This window comes from Bombina bombina, chromosome 8 (assembly GCF_027579735.1).
Source record: "Bombina bombina isolate aBomBom1 chromosome 8, aBomBom1.pri, whole genome shotgun sequence".
NCBI classification, from domain to species: domain Eukaryota; kingdom Metazoa; phylum Chordata; class Amphibia; order Anura; family Bombinatoridae; genus Bombina; species Bombina bombina.
The window spans coordinates 45,777,855-45,791,064 of record NC_069506.1 but is presented as its reverse complement, the minus strand read 5'-3'; the positions used below and the strand labels follow the sequence as shown (position 1 = coordinate 45,791,064).

Sequence of the window (13,210 nt, the reverse complement as noted above, 5' to 3'; positions counted from 1 at the left end):
ATAAATGTTTGAAAAAATATGTAACATTTCTTAACTTTGGTTTTGCTTCTGATAAATTTGAAACATAAGGTTGTAAATAATAGCAATCATATAAGATTGAAAGCTGCCTGTAGCAGCATGTGAAACTTTCACCTTCCAGCAGAGGCGCAACATCATTGATCTATAAAACAGGATGCATGGATCAAAGCAGTATTACGCCCTGTCGAAGCCCAGTCTGAATTCCAGTCGAGCGGGTGAAACGCGCGTCGGCATTGGTGGAGCCGACCAGGTCATGTGATACACGTGGAGCACCGCTGTGTTTGGTGTTGGCGATGGAGATCGCTACCGGCATGGAATGTTAACAAGTGGGGATAGTACACACCTTTGTGGATACTGGACACTACAACATCTGAAAGCAAGGTCGTATAAGTGTAACATGTTGACACCTGAAAAATACTGATATGGAATAGGTGACCATGTTGAAGAAAATAATGGCATTGTGTTAAGTTGGAGAAGGCGCTGCTTTGTCTTTCACTGAGACTAATATCTTGATACCTGTCTTCGCTTGGAGTCATACATTTCTTGCTTAGACTGTGCTTTATTAATTACAACTTGACTCTCATTTGCCTGCATGTGAAAACACTAATTTACCTGCGACATCTTCACGCTAACATCTTTGCATCTTGCTTTCAGACTTTTTCCGTGGATATGTGTATGCACAATGCGAATTTAATCATTATTGCATGAATTGTGTTACCTTTACAATTGATACCCACTTGTCTACTTATGTACATATTCAGGGGGCTCACCTGCTGGCTTGCTTAGATCCCGTTTGTAACCTGTGCAGCAAGTAGCCCCATACTTGCAGGGGTGCTGTAAGCAGCTGGGTGTAGCTAAGCCAGAGGAGGTCTCACTTGATATAACAAACAATACTTTGTACATTGTAGTAATTGTATACATTCCTAACTGTGTAATCACTTTCTACAAGGTGCCTGACACAGGTTTTGCAGTGTCTACCACTTAGATCCCGGTTCATATATCTGCCCATGATATACCTTCCATGACAAATGCTTGGGAGGTTCTGAGGTAGTTGGGTGTAGTGGTTCACTATACAAACCTGTGCTTAAGCAATACTATTGCTATTTACACTTCGCCACACATGTGCTTTTTCGTGTACCCCTGACCGGTCAGGTTCCTTTGAACTGTCATTCATGAGTCGAACTTGTATGCTTATGTGTTTTAATATTTGCATGGATTTACTCCCATGTTGTGTGGGATTTAGCTGCCACTATTAAAGCTATTGAATTACATTTAAGTGATTTGTGAGTTCTTTCAAAAGAGTGCTGAAACCCTGTCTTTTTTGGTACCAGGATTACATTTCAGGTACGTCTCTTTTGTGTACATGATAAATATATATTTATATTTAGCTATTATATAAAAATTAAAAAGGAATATATGTATGTTTGTTTAAATACCTGCTTAATAAATTATTATTAATTAACTTAGCTGAATCATTTTTAAACCACCTTAAAGGGATAGTTTAGTCAAAATTAAACTTTCATGATTTAGATAGAGCAGGCAATTTTAAACAACTTTCTAATTTACTCCTATTATCAATTTTTCTTTGATTTCTCTGGGTATCTTTATTTGAAAAAGCAAGAATGTAAGCATAGGTGCCAGCCCATTTTTGGTTCAGAACCTGGGTAGCACTTTCTGATTGGTGTCTAAATATAGCCACCAATCAGCAAGCGCTATTCAGGTGCTGAATCAAAAAATGGGCCGGTTCCTCAGATTACATTTAAATAAAGATACCAAGAGAATGAAGAAAATTTGATAATAGGAGTAAATTAGAAAATTACTTAAAATTGCTGCTCTATCTGAATCATGAAAGTTTAATTTTGACTAGACTATCCCTTTAAGAGAAGAGAAAAGTCCAGGGATACCCCATCTCCTTCTTTAATTGCACAACAAACAACAATTCATGCTCAAATCCTATATATATGTATATTAGTTGTTGATTGGTAAGGTCCTTTTGTGTTGGGGCAGGGAAATCAGTGAACCCCCCCCCATAAAACAATATACTAATTTGACAAAATAAAGCTGCATTAATTTTCCAAAAGTCTTTTCAGATATGAAGATATTTTAAGGCTGTGACACACTTCAAGCGGAGCGGCGTGTAGCGTGTAGATGCGACTGTGCGCGCTCGGTGTGTCCTGCCTTTTCATCTCTGAGCACTCTGCTGCATACGGTCGCGTAGCTGAGTGCTCAGAGATGAAATAGCTGAACTTCAGAAGCGATGCGACGCAAAGCTTCTGAAGTACACAATTGTGTATACAAAGAATAGCTAACTGATGTATAAAGATATAAATTACACCATACATACATAGCTTCAAATGTATTTATACACAGAATAATAAGACTTTGTATCTTTAGAGAAAAGGCCAATTGTATACCACCATAGAAAGTCCCTTTATATGCCACTCATAAATTTTATGTACTTATGCTATATAGCGCAATTCACATCCAATATAGTATAACCTAGGCGTATACGTGCAAAAAAGAAAAAAGAGAAGAAAACGCCCACTTTTGGACCTTAGCAAAAGTACCGTCTTTAACTTTATGACAGCCCATACACTGAAGTGCAGAAAGAACAAAGTAACCAGGTATTTTGTTTTACCTTAAAGTAGAGATATACCGTCCACAGGATTATTTATGCTTTTTAGCCTGCATGAGCTGTAATACACGCTCCGGTTCCTTACCGCTGTGTTCCTGGCATCTCACACCAGTCAGCTGTTAGCGCTCACGTGACTTGTGTCTACGTCACGACACAGATCCTCCATATAGCGTCTCTGATACAATGTTGATTCTTTGTTTCTTCTTTTGATGCAAACTCCTGTTTACAGATATATGTGATTGATTCCCCTTGCACTTAGTGCTAATAGCACGCAAGTGGAGTCCAAGTGTACAGACCGAATAACCCGGGTTATTGCAAAGTCCTCCAAACAAAACACACTTAAACCAACTGTAATATTAATAGTTTTCTTTTATAAAAAATCACAGCCTTTTCTCATCAACACGTTTCACTCTATGATGGGCTTTATCAAGAACTTAGTACTTTATCTTGATAAAGCCCATCATAGGGTGAAACGCGTTGATGAGAAAAGGCTGTGATTTTACAGATGGTCTAAGTGTGTTTTGTTTGGAGGACTTTCCAATAACCTGGGTTATTTTGTCTGTACACTTGGACTTGCAATTAGCACTAAGTGCAAGGGGAATCAATCACATATATCTGTACACAGGAGTTTGCATCAAAAGAAGAAACAAAGAATCAACATTGTATCTAAGCTGCTATACGGAGGATCCGTGTCGTGACATAGACACAAGTTGACTGGTGTGAGACGCCAGGAACACAGCGGTAAGGAACCGGCGTGTATTACAGCTCACACAGGCTAAAAAGCAGAAATAATCCTGTGGATGGTATGTCTCTACTTTAAGGTAAAACAAAATACCTGGTTGCTACGTTCTCTCTGCACTTCAATGTATGGGCTTTCATAATGTTAAAGACAGTACTTTTGCTATGGTCCAAAAGTGGGCATTTTCTTATCTTTTTTCTTTTTTGCACGTATACGCCTAAGTTATACTACATTGGATGTGAATTGCGCTATATAGCATAAGTACATAAAATTTATGAGTGGCATATAAAGGGACTTTCTATGGTGGTATACAATTGGCCTTTTCTCTAAAGACACAAAGTCTTATTATTCTGTGTATAAATACATTCGAAGCTATGTATGTATGGTGTAATTTATATCTTTATACATCAGTTAGCTATTCTTTGTATACACAATAGTGTTTAACCTCAGTCAGTTGTTTTTAGGATGTTTTAATGGGAGACATCCCTTTCTCACATATATATATATATATTAATTGATTTGCACTATATGATAAATAAATAATTTTATTGTTAAAGGTGAAGTTTCTTCTTCCACGTAAAATTTGATTGTATTAAGGTCTGTACACATTCTTATTTTTCTGCCTTTAAGTATCCCTTAATTTAAGATATCTTAAGCTCAATTTGCAGCGCCCTCCTAAAAATCCTTCTATTTTTGTATTTCATCTCTAATAAACTTGTCCAGGAGAACGGATATGCTCTATGATACTTAGTATGGAGCACTATTATTAAACAGGACAGGGTTGCCATATTGCAGTATGTTCAGTGCCTAGTATAAAGTAGGTTTAACATAATTCTACCTTATCTGTGTTGGCTGTGCAGAGAACAGTGCATGCAAAAAAACATTTACCTTGACTATTTTGCACAGGTTTCTGCAAAGACATCTTGTAAAATAAAACATTTTGTGAAACATACTGTTTATTAAGAAGAGGATACACTACAATGTGGCAAATGTACACCAATACACATAGATCTCCTTAGAAACAAGGAAGGGGCAGGTGAAGGCTTTTGTGGTGCATAGAGAACTAGAAACCTACACTTCTATCTCACGAGTTACAATGAGGTTACTGTTCATGCCATTGGGACCATACTATGCCTGTGAATGTTAAAAATCACTGTGTGTAAAATTATACTCATCCCTAGAGGCAAACAAACCTAAAAAACTACTGCAAATAAGTGGCTGGTTTAGGCAATTTGCAGAATTAAAAAACAAACAAAACAAACTCAGTTTACAGATTTTGCTATCTGGGCTCTAGTAGAAAGAGTTGGACTAAACAGATTTTTTTTTAGAGCAAGAGATGTTTAATGTGTCTTTAATAGCAAGACCTTAAGGACTGTAAGTCCATGGGTGATGAGGTATCACCTGACCTGAATTTGTTAGTAAATATAGAAGGGAGAGAGTTACCTAAGGAAAGGGCTGAAAAAAATAATATGGTAAAAATGTGTAGTAAAAGAGAGGTTGCCCTACCAGTACAACCTTGATCTGAGATCAGAGTTTGGAATCTTCTAATGTTTTAGTCTATAAAAACCCCAGATGTGCATATGAGCCTGTTCTTTCATGTATTTACAAGTTCATTTTTTTTGAGTTTTCAAACAAGCTTTATTAATTTTAGCAAGATATACAACCAATGGTCAACAATATACATTGAATAGACAAATAATGTACAGGGGTCCTGCCCATAGGACTAAGCCATGAGTATCCCCCAGACACTGCTAACATGAATTTTTTTTTACAGTTTATCCACTGGGTAAGGATTATGAGTGTACAATTACAACAAGTATATCATTTTCTTGCACTTTACATTTTGTAAACAGTGTGAGAATCTTGAGCTTGTTTCCACAAGACACGAGCTCGTGGTGCTAAGACACTATAAACATCTCAAACAGAAACTTTGGGACTTGACATCAGATAATTAAAACAACGTTATACAATTCAGTTTTCAGCACGCTTGATTCATACTGCTGAATATGACCTCAGGTCTGATGTCTTACTTGGACAGGGAGAAGGAAAGAAAGTTGAAGAAAGAACAAGGGAAGAGAGAGAAGGAAAAAAAAAAAAAAAAAAAAAGGGGGAAAGGAGAGGGAGGGGTACAGGTGGGAGGTGAAGGAGACTGGGGAGGGGAGGAAGGGGTACGGATGTGAGGTGAAGGGGGCCCCCTGGGGAAGGGTAACTAAGTGGCCCACTTGATCTTGATGAGAGGAAATTATAGCCTTTTGCCCTCCCAAGCTAGAGTCATCATTTCATGAGTGGCAAGCCTTCCAGTTTTAAGGAAGTGAAACCTTTCAAGTCTAAGGAGATCTCCCACTTTGTGTCTCCACTCCTGTAGAGTCGGAGTCAGCGGGCTCTTCCAGTGTACGGCGATGAGTCCTTTCGCACCGCCCAGCATTATAAGAAAAAGAATGTGCCTATCAACGCCCGCCACCTTAGGCAGGTCGTGAAAGATCAAATATGTTGGCTTAGGGGGAATAATGATTCCTAAGATGTTGCTCATTTCTCCCAGCACCTCCCCCCAGAACGATAGTATTCGGGGACAAGTCCACCAAATGTGGAGGAGGGAGCCCTCCTCGCCACAGCCTCTCCAGCATTTCCCGTCAGTGTTAGGATAAATTTTCTGCAATCTCTGAGGCGTTAGGTACCACCTGCTGACTAATTTATAGTGCATTTCCAGATTTCGCGCGGAAACAGAGGCCTTCTTGATTTTACGAAAGATCTTAAGCCAGTCCTCATCAGAAATATCCACTCCCAGGTCATTTTGCCACTGAAGGGCAAAGGTCGGAAGGGCTACGGTGCCCTTGCTCGACAAAAGCTGGTACAGGTGAGAAATGAGGCGTGTCGGCGTTTGTTGCATCGTACATAGAGCCTCAAAAGGCGTTCTATTTCTTGCCAACGCATCTCGCTCCTTGCAAGTGTTGTAGAAGTGAGTAATCTGTGTCATCCTGTACCAGGATGCAAAGGTTTCCTGATCTATCTCAACAAGTTCCGCGTGTGTTTTAAGCTTATTACCCTGCAGGGCATTTGAGAAAGCAGTATCGGCTAACATATAGCCAGTCCTCATTGAGCGTCTCGGGAGTTCCATTCCCAGATCAGGGTTTTCTCGCAAGGGGATGTTTGGTGAAATACGAGTGGACACGTAGGCCCCCTCAGCTAGCACCTTATCCCACACCTTTAGAGTGTCATTAATCAATGGATATGAGGCAAGGACTCGTGGGCGGTTCATAGCAGAGATCCAGGCCAAGGCTCCAGAGTTACCTCGTTGCAAGATTTCATTGTCAATCTGTATCCAATGTTTGTCATGGGAGTTCCGACTCCACTCCACAATTCTCTGAAGGAATATCGCTTTTTGATATTCTTTTAGTAGCGGGACTCCCAGACCACCCCTATCTCTAGGGATGTAAAGAGTGGATCTTCTGATCCTAGGCCTCACACCGTTCCAGATGTATGCCTCAATGCCCGATTGTAACCGTTGAAGGTGGTGGGAGGCCACAGCTGCGGGGATAGTCTGCATTATATAGAGGATTCGTGGGAGAACATTCATCTTAACGATTCCTATTCTGCCCATCCAGGAAAGCGATTTTTTTTTCCAATTGGATAAGTCCCCAATGATCTCATCACTAATTTTTTTATAGTTTAGTTCAATGATGTCAGAGATGTCAGGAGTGACAACAATGCCCAGGTATGTGATACTATGAGTTGCTACTCTTATCGGACAATCTGCGGTAGATCTATCAAATTTGTCCGGGGGTTCAGTGATATTCAAGATTTCAGACTTCAGTGGATTAAGGAGGAAGTTAGACATGGCTCCGTACTCTCTGAAGTTCCTTAATGCTTCATCCAATGACGAGGACGAGTCCGCTAAAGTTAGCAGGACATCATCGGCGTACATCGAAAGCTTGTGTTCCGAGTTACCCACTTTTATACCCTTCACCGCCGGGTTGGCCCTGATCTTATTTGCGAGAACTTCAATCGCCAATGCGAAGAGAAGAGGTGACAGGGGACACCCCTGTCTCGTCCCGTTCCGGATTAAGAATGTTTCCGAGAGGGTGCCATTAACTCTCACACGGGCGTTCGGATTTGAATATAGGGACATGACCACGTTGATAAAACCGGGTCCGAAACCGAATCTTTTTAGCGTCAATTGGATGAAATTCCAGCTGACCCGGTCAAACGCTTTCTCAGCGTCCGTTGTGACCAGGGTGAGCGGTAGATTATGTAGACGAGCATAGGTGATTAATTGCTGTACTTTGAGAGTATTGTCTCTTGCCTCCCGGGCGGGCACAAAGCCCACCTGGTCAGCAGAAACCAGATCAGGGAGAAGTCTGTTCAAGCGAGTGGCAAGGATTTTCGCCAGGATTTTTACATCGGAATTGAGGAGGGAGATGGGCCTGAAATTTTCAGGCCTGTCAGGGGGTTTCCCAGGTTTGGGGATTACCACTATGTGCGCTTCCAACATAGAGCTTGGAAGTCTGGACGATTCCGGTAATGAGGCGAACAGTCTTGTCAGCTCGGGAGCTATGACTTCTGAATATATTTTATAATATTTCAGGCCAAACCTGTCGGGACCAGGGCTTTTGCCCGCTGGAAGATCTTTAATAGCCCGTTGCACCTCGTCTGAGGAGATTGGGAGCTCCAAGGTTTTCCTATCTTCCTCTGATATCACAGGTAGATCAGTAGCCTGAAGGTAGGTACCGATCTCCCCCTCCGCACGGGGACGAGCGGAGGGTACTCCTCCGTGCACTGCTTGGCATTCCAGATTGTAGAGAGATTCATAGTATCTCCTGAAATCCGCTGCAATAGAGTCTGCATCCGAACGGACGCCTCCTTCCGCAGTGACAATATGATGGACATAGGCTTTGATCTTTTTTCTGGCAACTGCTCTGGCCAGCAGCTTCCCCGGCCTATCGCCCTGCTCGTAGTAAATCTGTCGCAGGTGCAAGGCCTGTTTCTGATAGTCCTCTTGCAAGAACAGCAGGAGATCTCTCCTGGCCGTGGCCAATTGTGTCAGAACCATTTCGTCGCGTGGGGATCGCTTATGGCTTTGTTCCCGTATTTCAACTTTTTTCAATAAGTTGTCATAGCGTTCTCTCCTCAGTCTTTTAAGTCTTGCTTTACGTGCAATCAAAAGCCCTCTTATCGTGCATTTATGCGCTTCCCAGACTATGGGACTGCTGATCTCCTCACACGTATTTAAACGGAAGAATTCAATCAGAGAGCTCTTGATGTCTGAGTTGAATACCGGATCGTCCAGAAGCGTATCGTCGAGTCTCCACACAAAAGGAGTGATTGGCGTGTCAGGCCATTGAATAGAGCAGCGTACTGGCGCGTGATCGGACCAAGTAATGGCAGATATATTGCTAGATCTGGCGATAGTCAGCCCAATGGAGTCCGTGAACAGATAATCTATTCTGGAATATTTACCGTGGGGATACGAGTAAAAAGTAAAGTTTTTGTCAGATGGATGATGTGTGCGCCATATGTCATGGATTCCCAACTCTGCTAGTGAAACAGACATACGCTTTAGAACTTTATGCGGGGTGCTGGAGAGACCGTTGGAGGTGTCAAGGGTAGGGACGAGGGAGGCATTGAAATCCCCGCCAAGAAAAAGAATTCCAATTTGCATCTCCAAGATTTTACGGGTGACTTTCTGGAGAAAGAGGTGCTGGGAGGTATGTGGGCAATATAAATTAGCTAACGTGATAGGCCTGTTATATATGGTGCCCGTGAGCACCAGAAATCTACCCTCAGGGTCTTTAAAGCTACTTATAAGCTGAAAAGGTACTCCAGCGCTAAAAATGATCCCGACCCCGTTCTTTTTTTTTGTTGCTGAAGCAAAAAAGGCCAGTGGGTATTGTCGGTTAGACCACTTAGGTTCGTTATTTATCGCAAAATGCGTTTCCTGGATAAAGACAAGGTCTCCGCCCATTCTCTGCAAATCTCTTGTTGCAATGGCGCGCTTAGAAGGGCTATTAAGCCCTTTTGCATTGATCGTTATAAGTTCAAGCGGAAACGGCTTGCGCCTAACAGTCTGGCTCGCCATTATCTTTTATGAGTAAATATGCGGGGGGGGGGTGTAGAGAGGGGGTCCTCTGAGGGAGGGAGGGGAGGGTGCGAGAGAAGAGGAGAAGGAGAGGGAGAGAGAGAAGAAAAAAAAAAAAAAAAAAAAAAAGGGGGGTGGGAGAGAGAAGGGTTGAAACAAATGGAGAGAAAGGGGGGAGGTCAGGGAAAACAGTAAAGGAGTATGGGTGAAAGATCTTGCTTAGCAAGATAGGTAGGGAAAAGGTTAAGTATCGTGTACTGTGAACTGTATTGCGTATGAGAGCAACAAAAACAATTAAACACAGTGCAAACGTATAGAAGTACTGAAACTACTTACCAAAAATCAGGGGTAGTTATCCCTGTGTGTATTGCATGTTAACATAAAATTTGATATGATTAATAGAAACCTATCTGAACCTTTGGATCAACTGTAATTAAGTTCGTTAGAGCTAACTCCCTGTGATATACAAATCGATAGTGTTGGGATATTATAAGCGCTAGACCTATAGATCGCCATCTATTTGTACCCCCAGCTGTATCCTCTGTCAGCCCTAGTAATCATTATATATGGGTGCCAGGTATATTTGCGTTGTAAAGACCCCTTTAGCAGAGCGTACCTATTCTAGTTATACGTGATAAAGGAAGCAAAGAAGTGGGGGGCACTTAAGAGACTGTTCATATGGTGCAGGTTTAGCCCGGTGAAAACAATGTAGCCTGGATATCTAAAAAGGAACAGGTCTTTGTATAATATAATCTATGCCCTTGCCAGGGGGATCGCATGTCCACCACCTCCTCATGTAAAGTAAGCTCAGGCAAAGTAAGTGATATGAGGTTGCTCTATTATACGCTATGAGGCCAACTGTTCCCTGAGTGGGTGGGTGCTGATCTTTATCAGTGGGATTAGAGATAGTGGCAGAAAGCATGAGTGCATTAATTAATCTAGGCGAGTAGACAGCTGGGAGCACTACAGTGACAACTAGATAAGTGCAACATTCAAAATAAGGTGGTGTAGGCAATATTCAGATACAATTAAAATACATCAAACAGTCATTATAAACATTATAGACATTTTGCAAAATATAAAACCTGTGAGCTCTGAAGGTATGTTACGAGTTTCTTCCTGGATACAAGGTCAGTAAATGTCCAGAGTCATTCAATACCAACAGATGCAACCTGAATAGGGGAGAAAGCTGTTACAACATGCTAAAGTAACTGAAAAGCTTTAATTTACTGCATCAGCATCAGCCACAGTGTTGCTGAGCCACCTCCTGGTCAATGCCAGCAGGGGCCCTGCGGGGTGGGTCCTCATGACGTGGGAGTTCAAGTTCCAGACCCAAGGCCTGACTAAAGCCAGGGAGATCCTCAGGGCACCTGAGGGTGTGAGAGATATTATTTTTTGTAGCAATTAAACAGGTGGGGAATCCCCATCTGTATGTGATGTTTTTCTCTTTCAGCGCTGAAGTAATGTGTCTCATATCTCTCCGTTTTTGCAGCGTTGTAGGACACAAATCTGAAAATACCTGAACCTCAGTGCCTCTGTAGGTAATTGGATGTTTTGTCCTTGCTAATTTAAGCACTTCTTCCTTGTCCCGGAAAGATAAGAATTTAATAATTATGTCCCTAGGGGGGGCCCTGCTTGGTGGCTTAGGGCGTAAGGCTCTATGTGCCCGCTCAATTTGTACCTCCTGAGCTGCAGCGTTATTTTTCAGATATCTGATGAAGTCTTGAATGTAAGGTTGTATTGCTGGGGGGTCAATCACCTCCGGTATGCCCCGGAGGCGTAGATTACTCCTCCTGCTCCGATTTTCTAAGTCTTCTATACGGTCCATTAAAGAATGAACCGTTCCCTCTTGTGCTTGTAGGAGGCTGGCTTGGTGCTGCACATCTGAGTTAATTGACTCCTGTTTCTCTTCTACTTGTGTGACACGGTGATTCAGTGTTCCTATGTCCCTTTTAAGTTCCCCAAACATGCTTTTGAAATCTAGCATTGCATTTCTAATGTCCTCTTTAGAGGATAAATGAGTGATGTCCTCCTTTGTAAGGTATCTGTGAGAGTTCAAAGTGGAACTGTGCTCCTGTGTAGGGAGAGCTGATGAGGGACCTGTTGTGTCAGGTGTTGATTTAGTATTAGACTGAGCAGGGTCAGCAGGTATAAGATAATTCTCCATAACAGAAGGCTGCAAAGTCTTAGAGGGTTTAGGATTCCTTTTACTGGTCATTGCAAGTTTGAGACTTAGATTTATAGAAAATTTGCAGACGTAGGCTTTGACGTGTATCGGATGGAAGGTGGGCTGCAGTAGTATGACTACACTCTGAGTTATAATTATAGAACGTCTGTGCGTCCGCTAGGCCGAAGGGGATGCAGTTAGGGGGCTTATAGGGCCTAACCGTTTCTGTGTTCGCCCGGGCTTTGTTGGGGCCCAAAATAAGTCTATCAGTTCAGTTAGAGGGAGGCCTACCGTCCAATATTAAAGTTATATTACCCAGTAGTGGTCACCCTCCCAGGTCAGGTGAACAGACCCCTAGAGCTAGGCTGATGCACCACTGAGGCCTGTGTTCAAAGATAATATTGCTTGGGCCAGCGGCCGGACTCACCCTCAAGGCGCGGTAATTTCCAGTGCAGAGTCGTCTGATCTCCTCGACATCGAGGGGCTTGATTTCCCTCTTACAGATCACAAGGGTTGGTTGCGGGTAAAGGAGGACCCCGCCCGCACTCGGGCTCCGTTTCGTGCTTCTGCAATGTCCGCGGCGTGCCACGTGGTCGCGGCTTTATTACCGCTGCTGAAAGTAATGGCGCGACACCGCCGCAGATACCCAAAGGATGTCCCTGTCAGCCCAAGGAGGAGCGTGGCGGGTCGTGCGGTCGTTCGATTGCCTCTGGTGAGTGTGCGGATGTGCTCCGCTCAAGTGGGCACCTTGTTTCTAGGCCCGGTCCTCGATCCGTATGACTCTCAGTTGCAGGGCAAAGATGGTTGTGGCGTTCAGCTGTAATAAGTGTCCGTTAGAGGATCTGTAGTATTCTAGGCTCTGGGGAGCAAGATCGTAGCCCCCAGCAGCCAAAATGCTTGCCGGTTCAGTAGGTTTATAAGCAATTACACACAAGGGACCACGGAGCTCTGTTAGTTAGCAGCCATCTCTGATCATGGCTAGGCTCCGCCCCTACAAGTTCATTTTTTTAACTAGGTAACCAGAACAGTTGATAGTAAATGGAATTTATCTGTCTAAATATTTATCTAACTATCTATCACCCATTCTATGATCAACCCCTTCCATGTCCCCCCAACCCTGCTCAACAAACACACATGACTCCACCCGCAGCTTCTCTCATTCCTCCTAGGTCCCTCAGTCTGAAGTCTTCAGGCAAATGTTATCTGTAGCCTTCAGATTTTGCCCACAAATGTTTTTTTGTGTAAAGCTGGGTAGGGCATGGTCACTCAGTAACAGTATTGCCCAAGCCATTAAAATGAATGGGGAAACTAATAAGGTACGGTGCAGAGTTTCATTGTAAGTAAGGCTGAAGAGCTATATACCTGTTCAGTACCTCTTAAGCCTTTCATCCTCATTACAATGAGCAGCTAGGAACATTCCCACTCATTTTACTGGCTTGCGATCTGCAGCCCCTGATTGGTTATACCATTGGTATGTTAGCTAAAACATTTAGGGCTAGATTACAAGTGGCGCGGTATATTGCGTTTTCGAGATCGCAAACATCAGAACATCCAATATCGGGTTGCTCGTTCATGTAT

General features: G+C 42.7%; 1 protein-coding gene across 1 annotated transcript in view; it reads left to right on the top strand.

The window, feature by feature from the left end:
* The window catches only part of PLCH2 (phospholipase C eta 2), a 974,668-nt gene that overhangs the window by 278,893 nt on the left and 682,565 nt on the right, over window positions 1–13,210 (top strand). The window lies entirely within an intron of this gene.